This window comes from Megascapheus bottae, chromosome 19 (genome assembly GCF_031878675.1).
Source record: "Megascapheus bottae isolate mThoBot1 chromosome 19, mThoBot2.hap1, whole genome shotgun sequence".
Lineage (NCBI taxonomy): Eukaryota > Metazoa > Chordata > Mammalia > Rodentia > Geomyidae > Megascapheus > Megascapheus bottae.
Genome location: NC_143527.1, coordinates 42446917 through 42459513, shown reverse-complemented (window position 1 = coordinate 42459513; position 12597 = coordinate 42446917). Strand labels below are relative to the sequence as shown.

The following is a 12597-nucleotide window of genomic DNA, read 5'->3' as shown; positions in this document are numbered from 1 at the left end:
AAATGGAAGAAACCTGGTAGCTTTTCCTCTAATGGCAGTAACAAGACAACTATGTCCACTTATACCACTCTCAGTAGTGTAAGCCAACACAGTGGTAAGCCAGAGAAATAAAGGGTATCAAAATTGAAAATGTCAAAGTTAAATTATCCCTGCTTGCAAATTACATGGAATTTTAGGCAGAAAAACATAATGATCTGTATAGCACCTTTATAATAACAATAAAAATTAAAAGAAAAGAAAAACAGCGATGCCACTAGAAACTATAAATATATTTCATAAAGTTATTAGATGAACTATGAAAGTTAGAATCATTTGTCATACTGCAAGCTTACTGAGAAAGAATTCAAGGATATTCTTATTAATAGTGATTACAAAGACATCTAAGAATAAATTAAGAAATTAATTTCTACAGTGACAATCACAAAACAATACTGAAACTAGTGAAATTAGTAAGATATCCCTATTTGTATATTAGAAGGACTGCTAAAATTTCCATACTGCACAAACTGATTTTCAGATTCAGTGCAATTCCCATTAAAATGCCATGATCTTCTTCACATAAATAGATAAAACAATCTTAAAACACATATGGAACTACAAAAGACTTCAAGTCCAATTTCAAAGTAATTTGAGTACAAGAACAAATCTGCAAGTATTGCAATACCTGAATCCAAAATGGGCCACAAAGCTATATTAAGCAAAACAGCATGGTACTGTCATGAGAAAAATCCAGACACAGATCAATTCAACAGAACCAAGAATGAAGAAATACATATATACAGATGGAAACTATGGAACTCTTCAGAAAAAAAAAATACAGGAAATTGAGGATATTAGTTTGGGCAAAGATATTTTTCAACATGACCCTAAAGACACTGGCAATAAAAAGCCAAAACTGATAAATGGGATTACATCAAACCAAAAACCTTCAGTATAGCCAAAGGGACAATAATATGAAAATACATATAGCCAAAGAAACAATCAATAGAGTGAAAACGCAATATCCATAATAAGAAAAATCTCTCCAAATTATTTATCTTACAAGGGATTGAGATCTAGCATATACAAGGAATTAAAACAACTCGAAAAAAAACCCCACAAATAATCTGATTTTTAAATGGGCTAGAGACCTTAATACACATTTCTCAAAGGATGATTTACAAACCATCAGCAAGCATGTGACAAAATGCTCAATGTAAGTAACCCAGCAGATCTCTGCCACATAGCCAATAGTTCTTTATCTAGCTTCCCAGTATTTCCCATAGTTGGAGCTTCCTACACATGTCTGGATCACTTAACACCCATCTCTCCCGCTAGACTCTTAACTGAATGAGGTCAAGGGCAGTGACTAGTTGATTCTCTAAATCTCCTCCGTATCTAAGATAGCCTGATGCTTGGAGGTGCTCAGTAAACATACATTGACTGAATGAATGGTGAGTGCATGAAAGCAGTTGTACTAAGCTTCCCAAGCACTGTTTCCTAGCACAAAAGCAGCTGCATGCATAGAAAAGGATCAATAAAAACCTACAAAATAAATCCACCCGAAGCCCCGAGGCTGGCAAGCAGTGTTTCCTATGCTTAGAGGCTGGCCCTCTATTTGGTTCTGATCCTATTGACTGGACGGGATTTCCCTTCCCTCACTTGTCAAGAAAAGACAGTGGTTACAAGCAATGACCCTGCTGTGCCCACGCTTCACAGCATATCCTATCTGGGAAAGGCTTTCTGAAACTACAACTTCAAATCTTACCTATCAGGACTACAGCGAGAAAGTTCTAACTGCACAGAGATGAAATAACTGAGTGCCAACAAGTTCTGTGCAAGAGAACCAGTGCCTACACCAGGTCCCTTGCTCTCCAACCACAGTTCTCCCCAACTTCTGAGAGTCAGGCAGCTCCCTAAATTGAAATGCTTTAGGCCTAATAATATTCAAATCAGGAAACACTAAGAAAAAAAAGGAGATAACTTACCCAGGATGAAAGGTCACAGAGTCAACCTGGGCCACATAATTAAGAGTTGCCCCTCTAGAGCAAGCTCAATGTCATCAAACACACATACACAGATGTTCTATTTATACAAAGAAGATGGGCAGGACTAACCAGGAAATAGATTAATTCAATATTGCACTTGAAAAAATGTCATTAAGTCCCTCCCATAACAGAGCAACAGTTACTAAGGAAATAGAGCACATCCAACGGAAAAACACCCCCACAGGAAGGGACATTTAAAAAACACACAAGAACACTCACAAAACCTACCTAAATAAGTAGTAGAGTACATTTGGCTTACTAGTGGTTCAGAAAAATGAAATGAAGCCTTCCTAGGAATCATTCATAAATGAAAACTGTATTTGTATCACTGCTTTCATCTTGTAAAAATACTCTATAAAAATAGACATGTAATTCAGGAAACTGGAGGGTCACATACTAGACACAGAGGCAAAAGGACCTTTTTTTTTTTTTTCAAAAATCAAGCAACATTTTTTCAATGTAGTGCACAAAGAATAACGGCTTCAGTTTCAGTTTTTATTTCCTCTCACTGTGGACAGACTGTTTCACTGGCAGAGTGTCGGTTACCTAGGTTACAGCTAGACTGAGCAGTAGACAGCTCCAGGCCATACAGCTCTGACAGCCCTGTCTGAAGATCTGTACACTACACTACCACTGAAAAAGTTGCAGGAACAAAGAAACACTGAAACGTGAAGAGGTCATTCTGAACTGTGGCAAATATTAGGCATGGTTGCAAAACTTTAAAAATTAGCACATCAGTGAATTCTACTTATCTATCTCAAGCCACTGTCTGGTTCAGTTAAATTCAAAGTGGCAGAAGGTTTTTAGTGAGACAGATATGACAAGAAGGTGTGAGAAAAAAAAAAACCAACAATCTACTTTTGACTTGTACTGGAATTAGGTGTGCACTGCTGGCTAAAGAGATTACATTTAGGAGTTGCTCTACTCCAAAGGAAAATCTTTAGACTTTTGCATGATCCATCTGTTTCAGGATTTCCTAATGTTGTTGTTTTTGTTTTTGTTTTTGTTTTAAGAAAGGAAAGTTAAGAGAAAATCAAGCTCTTGTCCTTAAAGTAGCCATGGGCAGATTTAGATAAGTCACTGGACCTGACCAGGCTCCCTTCCCTTGTCTGTAAAAGGGGGGTAAAACTCCAGGGGCCCTCCAATCTGAATAAATGTGTGTCAGTGGTTGTATCTGGCCAAAAGAGACAGAACAAACTGCATAAGGGAACAATCCACAGATGGTAGGCTTGCCCAGGTAAATAAATCTCAGAACAATTCAGAAACACAGGTTGTCTGTTGCCACAGGAAACCAAATTAGGATGTCACAAACTCTTCAAGAGCTACTTTTCATTTTGGTAGTTTTGGGGTATAAAATAACACGCAGCTTATACTTGAGCACAATTTCAAAAGATATCCTAGCCTGCTGAGGTACCTCAGTGAGCTACGGTCATTTCTTCAGTATAAAATAGTGCCTTGCTTTAGATAATTCAGGAAGCGAATACAAAATTTAGAACATCTAGCTCAAATATAGAGAGGAGCTACAAAGAGAAAGAACAGCAATTATGTTACCATAGACTTTAAAGTATCATAGTTGATGTTTAATAAAGTCAGAGACATATACAACACGATGCTTTTCTCAAACCAAACTGCAAGAAACTTTGCATAAAAAATAAATAGGATAACTGTCCATAATGACTTTGTAAGTCTACAAATACCTTTTCAAGTGATCTAGGAGTAGAGGAAGCCATACATATGAAGTCACCTACCCGATTCCTTCATCTTAGGGAGGAAAAGACCCACAGAGACCCAGGGAAAAAAGGAAAGATGTCAATGGTAAATGTTTTAATACACACAAAGCCAAGACCAAAGCCAGATGTCTGGATCCAAGCCCAAATTCCAACTTACACTGTACATGCAAAAAGAAGCTGTCTCAGAGACAGGGGAGGTCAGTGAGACTAAAGAAGAGGAGTAGTGCACCCCTGTGTCATTCTGTTCACCGGGATTCGGGGAATATTGAAATGATTTCTACTTCTCCAGGCCCAAGCCATGCTATGGTTACAACCTTCACATGGACAAGAAAAAAGGAAAAGATCAGGGATTGCCAGAAGCAAGATGTCTCCAGGTGAAAATACATCTAGAGGTCAACTGGCCTAGTCTGAGCATGTCAAAATTGTGGGTGCCATCTGAGCTGAGGGTAAATGTGAGAAGCAGTTACCCTGTCTCACGTGCACTCCTGCTCACTACCAGCCTCCTGTCATTGCAGAGGTCAACCAGACCAGGGACTGGCCTCTGAGAACCTCCACACTACTCACATTGCCACAATAATTTCCTTCAGATAAAATTGACATAAAATGAGCCTAGCAAAAAACAATGAGTCAACAGTGTGTGAGAAGGAAGACGAAGGGCAGGGGTATTCCACTCTCTATGGGATTAAAAGAGAATAATAACCAATGAACTATTTGTATGAAACAATTTCTGTCCCAATTACCAAACAACTCCTTGCTGTCAGCTTGCAGCCAGATTCTACAAGACACCTGAGCCTGGCCAACAATACCCCCTGTTCTTTGGCCTGTGAGGTGTCAAGAAATCTACATCTTTTCATCCATTCACTGCTTCAGCAGCAATCTGTGAGGCCATTTATTCTGGCAACGCATTAGGTTAGATCCTAGGAAGACAGTGCTGAGCAAACAAACCAACCTTATATCTCTGTGGTAGCTATATTCTTTATCTTGTCTGTCTATGGAGGTGCTGCTAAACATTTCCTGACTACTATTGGCCCTGGCCAAAGAAAGCAGGGTATAGCAGGTGCCCAATAAATGCTGGCATATCTATATATCAATCTGCTGCCTCAGTCTCACATTAACTGTACAAAGTACCAAAGGCACTATATATGAAGAAACTAATGACTACGGGCATTCCAACTCAGTATAACACTCCACCTGGGAATTCTGGCCAGGGCTTGGCAACCTCTCCACTATTTAAAGCATACTCAAAAGATAACTTCACACACACACAAGTGGGCCAAAGAAGACACGTACAACTCTGAATCAGACTACTTTGGCTTTACTTCGTCCTAAGCTTCAGTGCATCTTTGGTAGCCTGCATTTCCTCAGTATAAACTGGAAGTGATGGCTAGACACTAATGGTCATACTTGTAATCCTAGGCACTCAGGAAGCTGAGGGCATTGTGGTTTGAAGCCAACCCAGAGCAGGGAAGTCCATGGGATTCTCATCTCCAAGAAAAGGAAAAAAAAAAAACTGAGTGGAGTGTGGTAGACTTGAGCTAATAGCTCAGGGACAGTGCTCAGACCCCAAGTTCAAGCCCTAGGACCAACACATGCGCGCGTGCAGCCACAGGCACACACACACACACACACACACACACACACACACACACACACACACACGGATGCAATGACGGCACCTGCTACTGTGCATTTAATGGGAAAATCCATACAAAACACTGGTGTTTAAAAGTGCTACTAAGGAAATGACAGTGTTACAATTACTACAATTCACCCCCAACAGAGAATATTCCCTTCCTCATTCAATTCAGATCTAAGCTAACTGAATACAATGTGGTACTTTCTCTCATAGTTCCTCAGTTGGTTATCTTTGTTAAAAAATCTTTTTATTAGCCGGTCGGGGTGGCTCACACCTATAATCTAGCTACTCAGGAGGCTGAGATCTGAGGATCAAGGTTCAAAGCCAGCCCGGGCACTAAAGGACCTGAGACTCTTATCTCCAATTAACCTCTAGAAAACAGGAAGTGGGGCTTAGCTCAAGGGTAGCGTGGTAGCCTTGAGCTGAAGAGCTCAGGGACAATGCCCAGGCTGAGTTCAACCCCATGACTCACAAAAATAATCTTTTTTTTATCTTTAAGTAGTTGTATATACAAATTGCTATTCAACAAACCGTGTGCAAAATGCATCCTGATCAATGTCATCTCTTCAATTGGTTTTCTTGATCTTTTTGTAAGTTCTCAATTGATAAAAGCCAAAGCTTAAAGTCATTCCATGTCAGCTAAAACTGGCAACAGTGACAAACAGGAGAAAGGACAGAGAAAACATGTGGGTGAAATATTTGATATGAAATGTGTTGCAAGAGTAGAAGGAAGAAATGAAACTTGCCTTAAAAAGAAAAAAGAGCCTCTTGATACTAACTTTATGTTTTCATACCAAAGTACCAGAAACTTTTTTTCAATTTTTCTTTTTTTAATTGTACTTTATAGTTGGGATAATGTATGGAGGGTTACAGTTTTATTCATCAGGTAATGGGTACATTACTTCTTGAACTTTGATACCCCTTCTCATGTAATACAAAGAAAATATATATTTAACCAAGATAATCCATGTCCTTGTCAGAAAATATTCATGTAGGTCCAGTGTGCCTTTATCCCTCCTTTTTTCTGTTTAGCTCAAACTTTGTAAATCCTCTGTGTGATGCCTTAGCTATCCTGAGTCCACAGTGGAGTGCACAGAGAAGACAAGACATTCTACTAGCTTCATCCAATGACCTGAAATGGAACATCTCAGAACCCCAAACCCTATTCCAGCCCTATTGCCTCACCTGGGCTGGAGATCAGCAGAACTGAGAGGACAGAGTAACTGATCACAACACAACTACACTCTGCTCTGCTGACATTAATTGGGTGTTCATGGTAGGTTCCGACCAGGAGACCTCTGACTGTATCTTGTCTTTTGAATGACTCCGGGACAAAACCTGGGCCCTGCCAATCCAATGCTCCGCCACACACCAAACAGTGCTTGAAGCTAGAGCAGAATTGACTTGGGAAAACTAATAGCATCAATCAACAATAAAACAGCCAAAGTTCCCCATGGAAATGAGCAATACGCTTGACTTTAATTGCACTGAAAAGGTTCCTAGACACTCCTTGTTTACAAGGCTCCAAACAGCTCCACATTTGCATCTTCAATCAAAGTATACCATAAAGACCAAAACTTTGATTAAGTAGTTCTGTCATGTTTGCTTCCATTTGTTTTCTGAGAAATATATTCCGTTAGGAAAAGAAAAATTTCCACTCTATGATTTTGCAAAACTTGGTATCTGGCTTCAAATGGATGGTTGTAAATTAGAATACTATTTAGAGAACCCTGAGTTTTCTAGTATGGACATGGAGAAAAGATAGATGAAACAGCAACGGAGCCTGACAAGCACTTCCTCACACCTTCTGTCTGCAAAGCTCTCAACTGATGAAGGAAGCCACTGCTCAACTTAATGTAGATCCATCAAACTCTATGGTACAGATGCACAGTCTTGCACTCTAGCAAAAAGACTCTTTACAGCCTGACTACCTACTAAGACAAGATTTAAGAGAAGTCATAAACCTCAGAGGACAGAGGAGAGTCGTACTGCCTATAAAACAGACCTAGATCCAGTCCATCTTCTTTTCATAAATGCTCTCAACCACTCTGCTGTTGGCTCATTTGCAGAAACCAAAAGAAAATGTAATGTGCAATTAGTAGTTTACCACCTGAGTTGTTGTTCTGCAACAAGTGAGAGAAACTTTGGGTTCCCAAAAGACCTCAAAGATAATCTCTAGACTATCCTCACAAGAATGGCTTCGAATTTGCTAGGCAAAAGCAGTGATTTGAGACAAACATAATTCTGAAAATAAGCTGTTTAGCCCAGTGAGTGTTGGTGTAACAACATAGGGTCTGGTCAACAAATCCAAAGAGAGAAACATTTCAGCAGATGTCTGAAAGGATTGGCACTGGAGCTGATGTCATGGTAGCCACAGGGCCGAAGTGTGTGACAATTGAGCCCTCAGTACTAGTTACACACAATAATGAATGCTACATCTATGAGAGGCCCCAGCACACCAAGCCATTTGATGAGCTGTCCTGAATCTACATATATTAAGGGAAACACTGAGAAGAGTTTCATATCTTCCTGGAAGGCTGGACAGGCAAGGCTGTAAAAGTGCCTATGTCCTGAAGAGCAGCAATTGAAAAGGGCAGAGAATGCAGAGGGAAGGCTGCCTGGCATTTAACTAATGGGACTACACAAACCCCATCCCTGTGTACTTACTCTGGAGGCCTCCAGCCAAGCAGAAACAGTTCATTAGACTAATTTTGCTGCCTTAGTAACAAAAGTCTGTGTATGTGCTCTTATGCAGAAAAAGTAAATGAAGCTTATGCATAAGGAAACAGCACAGACAGGTGTATTGTCCCACCAAATAGCCAGGGAGTAGTGAGCCGGCATACACCTGCTGAGCCGCTAGCTACAGAGGATGTGGCCAACAACTAGAAGCCACTGCATTCTAAGGTATACTAAGCCCCAAGATACTGATATCTGCTTGATTCAAATCATCGGAACTACACAGAGATTTCCTGGCTCCCATCAAGGAGAGCTACATGGCTCAGCAGCACGCAGAGGGAATTGCAATCGCCAAATGCAGAACCTAAAATCACATGTTGGTCACACTATGTCTGAGAAACCTTTTACAATCTAAGTACCACAGTCACCAGCCTAATAGCTTTCTCTGCATTTAAAACTGTATCATCCTAATCATGTTGAGGGAGACAAGCCAAGGCCAAAGAGACAAATGAGCACATGGTCTCATGGTCTCCCTGATATGTGGGTTTAGATCTAAACAATGCAATGGAGATGTCGGAATGGAAAGAATGACAGAGAAAGAGAGAACAGCCTCCCTAACAAAGGGAACAAAATATGCATAGCACCCAATCTGGAAGAAATGGTTTTATTGTCAATGTTCACAGAGTTAAACCTTTCATTTTGTGTAAGACTAGAGGTTTGTGTATATTTCAGCATTTATAAATTTTGTAGTCTAGAATGATGATGTTTAGTATCAAAAATAAAAAGGTTATTGTGATATTAACTAAGGATAACTATACAACAGTATGGTAAAATATATGCAACCACTTAATCACAATAAAAAATAATACCCCAAACTATGTTATCTTTAGCTCTTCCTTGGACTTTCTCAAGGCTAGAGCTCTACCACTTGAGCCTCATCACCACTTCAGGCTTTTTGCTATGTATGTAGTACCGAGGAATCAAACCTGGGTCTTCGTGCATGCTAGGCAAGCAATTTTACCACTAGGCCAAACTCCTGGACCTCAAACTTTTGCTTTTCATTGAAGATGTTGGCAAACTTCTTCAAGTAAGGTCAGGGCCTCACAAGCATGGAGACGTGTAGGAGGAAATCAAGGAGAAACATGGAAGGAGACTTTACCAGAATGTCCAACCTCCTTCTAGTCCCTTTCTCTCCACAGTTAGGCCATGAAATGATGCCAATGAGGACTTCATTTCCTCACAAGAAAGCCAATGGATTTGCTTTCAATACTAAAGCTTGCTACAATACAATATTCTCACTAGGCCCAGAGTTTCTTGACCATCCCATGTAATCTCCCAAACTGCATTTTATACATTTTGTCTTAAAATAGATTAATAAATACAACTGAAATAAGAAAATTTGCATACATACAACTAGTGGACTTCAAAGAGAATGGGGTTGGGCTAGCTAGGAAAAAGGGATAAAAGGAATATTGGGGTAGGAGTAAATGAAAGGGAGTCTATTAGAGGCCTTCTCAGGCATGTTATATAACCTCCAACTTTATTCTCTCCTTCCCTGAAACGAGGCATTAATATAACTGCAACACGATGATGATTATTAAATGGGGAAGTACACACAAGAACACATACTTTATGTGAGGGCATCTAACAAGTCCTGTATAGATTGATAAAGCAGTAATAGCAGGAGCAGGAAAAAGAAACAGAAACATAGTTATCAGACCCTTAGATGTATGGGCCATGAAGCTGGGCCAGCCAGGCTATATGTGAAATAGGAAGAAGAAAAGAAACTGTTTTGACTATGTAGAATGAGAGAAGAGGAAGAAAAAAAAAACATACCACTCTATGTAAGAACACTCAGTGAATTAAAGTAAGGGCATGTTAATATTAAGAGTTTAAGATTTTTAAGCTGGACACCAAAGCCTGATGCCTAAAATCCTCCTGCTACTCAGGAGACTGAGATACAGACGATCACAGCTTGGAGTTGGCAGAGCAGAAAAGCCTATATCTCCAAAAAGACTCGATCTCTGATATAACCAGCAAAGCAATGGTTTGGGAAGCCCGCAGGCTCACATCTGTAGTCCTAGTTACTCATGAGGCTGAAATCTGGGGATCATGGTTCAAAGCCAGCCCAGTTATGAAAGTCCGTGAAACTCTACTCTCCAAAAAGCTACCAAAAAGCCAGAACTGGAGCTGTGCTCAAGTAGTAGAGCACTAGCCTTGAGTGGAAAAAAAAGCTCAGGGATAGCACCCAAACCCTAAATTTAAGCCTCAAGATCCATAGAGATGTAGAAGAGTACTAACTGAGCAAACATGAAGCCCTGAGTTCAAACCAGGGTACTGAAAAAGGGGAAAAGAAAAGGCTATCATTTTTATCTTCAAATAGTTGTTTACATGTGCTAATACTGGATAGATTTACTTTTCCTTTCACCAATGACCATAGCTTCCGTAAGTGAGGCCTTTGCCCTGCTGTTGTAACACAATCCCTCACTGCTCTCCAAAGCTCTCCCAGCTACTCAACACACAGAGCCAGCCTCTATTTACTACACACTGACTAACTGCAAGGGATTCCCCACATCGCAGAAATCACTCCTATTGAAATGACTCATCCCCACACTTCCTTTGCATAAAAACATGTTATGTTCAAGAAAACCACACCAGAAATAATAGCTAAAGATGGCGCTTAAAAAACTTATACCAACACCCAAAAATGACTTCCTAGAAGAAAAGAGAGTTATTGGCATTTTTGAGGATGTTGTGAAAGTTCTCTTTTTGCTCCTTTTTCATCCACTTCCTGGACAAATCCTTAGCCGTAAGGATTCTCTAGGCCTAGAGGTAAACTTGAGAAAAGCAGGTTTTATAGCAAGAAAGGAGACTGCCTTTGAAATTGAAAAGCAGCCTAGCTACTTACTCTACTACCATCCTTTTCCCTCCTAGTTCCCATGGAAACAGACCTCCGATCACCAAAACCAGGGTAAAGATAGCACCATGCCCAGTTTTCCCTGCAATCGGTTACCATGGGAACTGGAAGAGAAAGGAATGGAGGTTGGGTAGCTAGACTGCCTGCAAATCATCTGGTCAGGAACTGTGTCTCTAGGACTCTGTGGACTCTTCAGGGATGCAATGTCGCTCAGGGAAAGAGTCTCAGAGACTGTGAAGCTCTCAGAGGGCTGCCCTGTATGAATGAAATCACCTACACACACAGCAGGTGATTTGCCTTCTTAGAGTATCCCTTCAGCCAACAACAGACAACTGGGCCTGTATCTGTTGGACAACACAATGACCCCAAACCTCCTGACTCAATATCTGCGGGCTCGGACTAAGACTCTCATGTTTCATAAGCTTCAAAGATAATTCTGACATATGACCATTCTGAGAAACTGACAGGTGGACCAGGGCTTCAATTCTGCAGAAGATCTTGGTGAATTAAGGATTCAGTGCTTCTATTTTATCCTTAAATATCTGTACAAAGGAGCTGCCGTTTAACAATCTGTGAATACAATTTATCTTGATATCACCCTTGGGTTCTGTTTCTAAACAGCATTTCTAATTATTTCATGCTACTCATCCTTATACCATATCTGAGTAGTGAGATTCTAGGATTTATCAAGTTTGGCTCCATAGACCAAAGACAGATAATGCATTTGTTTCTGCAATAACAACTCAACCTCAGCCATCAGTCCATTATCCACATCAGGCCTCTGACGTAGAATGCTTTGGTACCAGGGACAGACAAGGAATTCAAACCTGCTTTTTCTGTCACCAGAGATAACCATGTGGATCACAGAACAATAGAACATTCAAAATTTACTTGAAATGCTAAGTATGATTCAATCATCAAGAAAACATGTGTATCTTTTCCAAATCTGGCTCCTCTAACAAATGGAAAAGAAAATTCCATATATTTGAGGATCAAACTATTGGTAGAAAATATGTAAAATAATTAGAAAATATTTATAAATATGAATATATTATGAAGTTACCCACATGTAGTTTTAAGAAATGACACAGAAATTTGGAAAACTCTAGTATTATTAATAAATTCAGAAACCTTTAAAATATTTAGTGTAAAAATAAATGCAGATAGTAAAAGCAGTTCTGTGCACTTCAGTATGACAGTAACACAAAAGTAATGTTGATTTCCATACTGAACCATAAAATAGTTTTGAAACACTTTAAAATGCCAGTGTATTATTCAACGTATCAGTGTATCATTATCAGTGTATTATTCGATGTATTAGTGTATCAGTAAGCAAATTACTGATTTTCTATTTTAAGAAATCATCATTTGCTTATATATAAGGGGAAAGCATTTAATTTTGTCTCATTAAATACACTTTGTAACTCATTCAAAAGCAAAACATGCTAATCTTTGAAAATTAAAATACAAGCAAGAATTTAAAATATGAATCATTGACTTATAAGCCTACTTGAAAACTCAATCTTCTGTTGTAAAATGTAAAAGGGGAAAAATCAATTATTTGATTAGTCAACACACAAGCAACAAAGAGATGTAATCTAAGCATTTTTA

At 39.4% G+C, this 12597-nt stretch overlaps 1 protein-coding gene across 3 annotated transcripts in view; it reads right to left on the bottom strand.

The window, feature by feature from the left end:
- Nucleotides 1–12597, bottom strand: part of Ldlrad4 (low density lipoprotein receptor class A domain containing 4) — a 379847-nt gene that overhangs the window by 244038 nt on the left and 123212 nt on the right. The window contains exon 1 of one of the 3 annotated variants that reach the window (XM_090353456.1): nt 1968–2011. The exons of the other annotated variants lie outside the window; for them this stretch is intronic. The gene's annotated coding sequence lies outside the window, so the exon portion shown is untranslated. Of the gene's footprint in view, nt 1–1967; nt 2012–12597 lie in introns of those variants that run through there. 3 annotated transcript variants of the gene reach the window in all.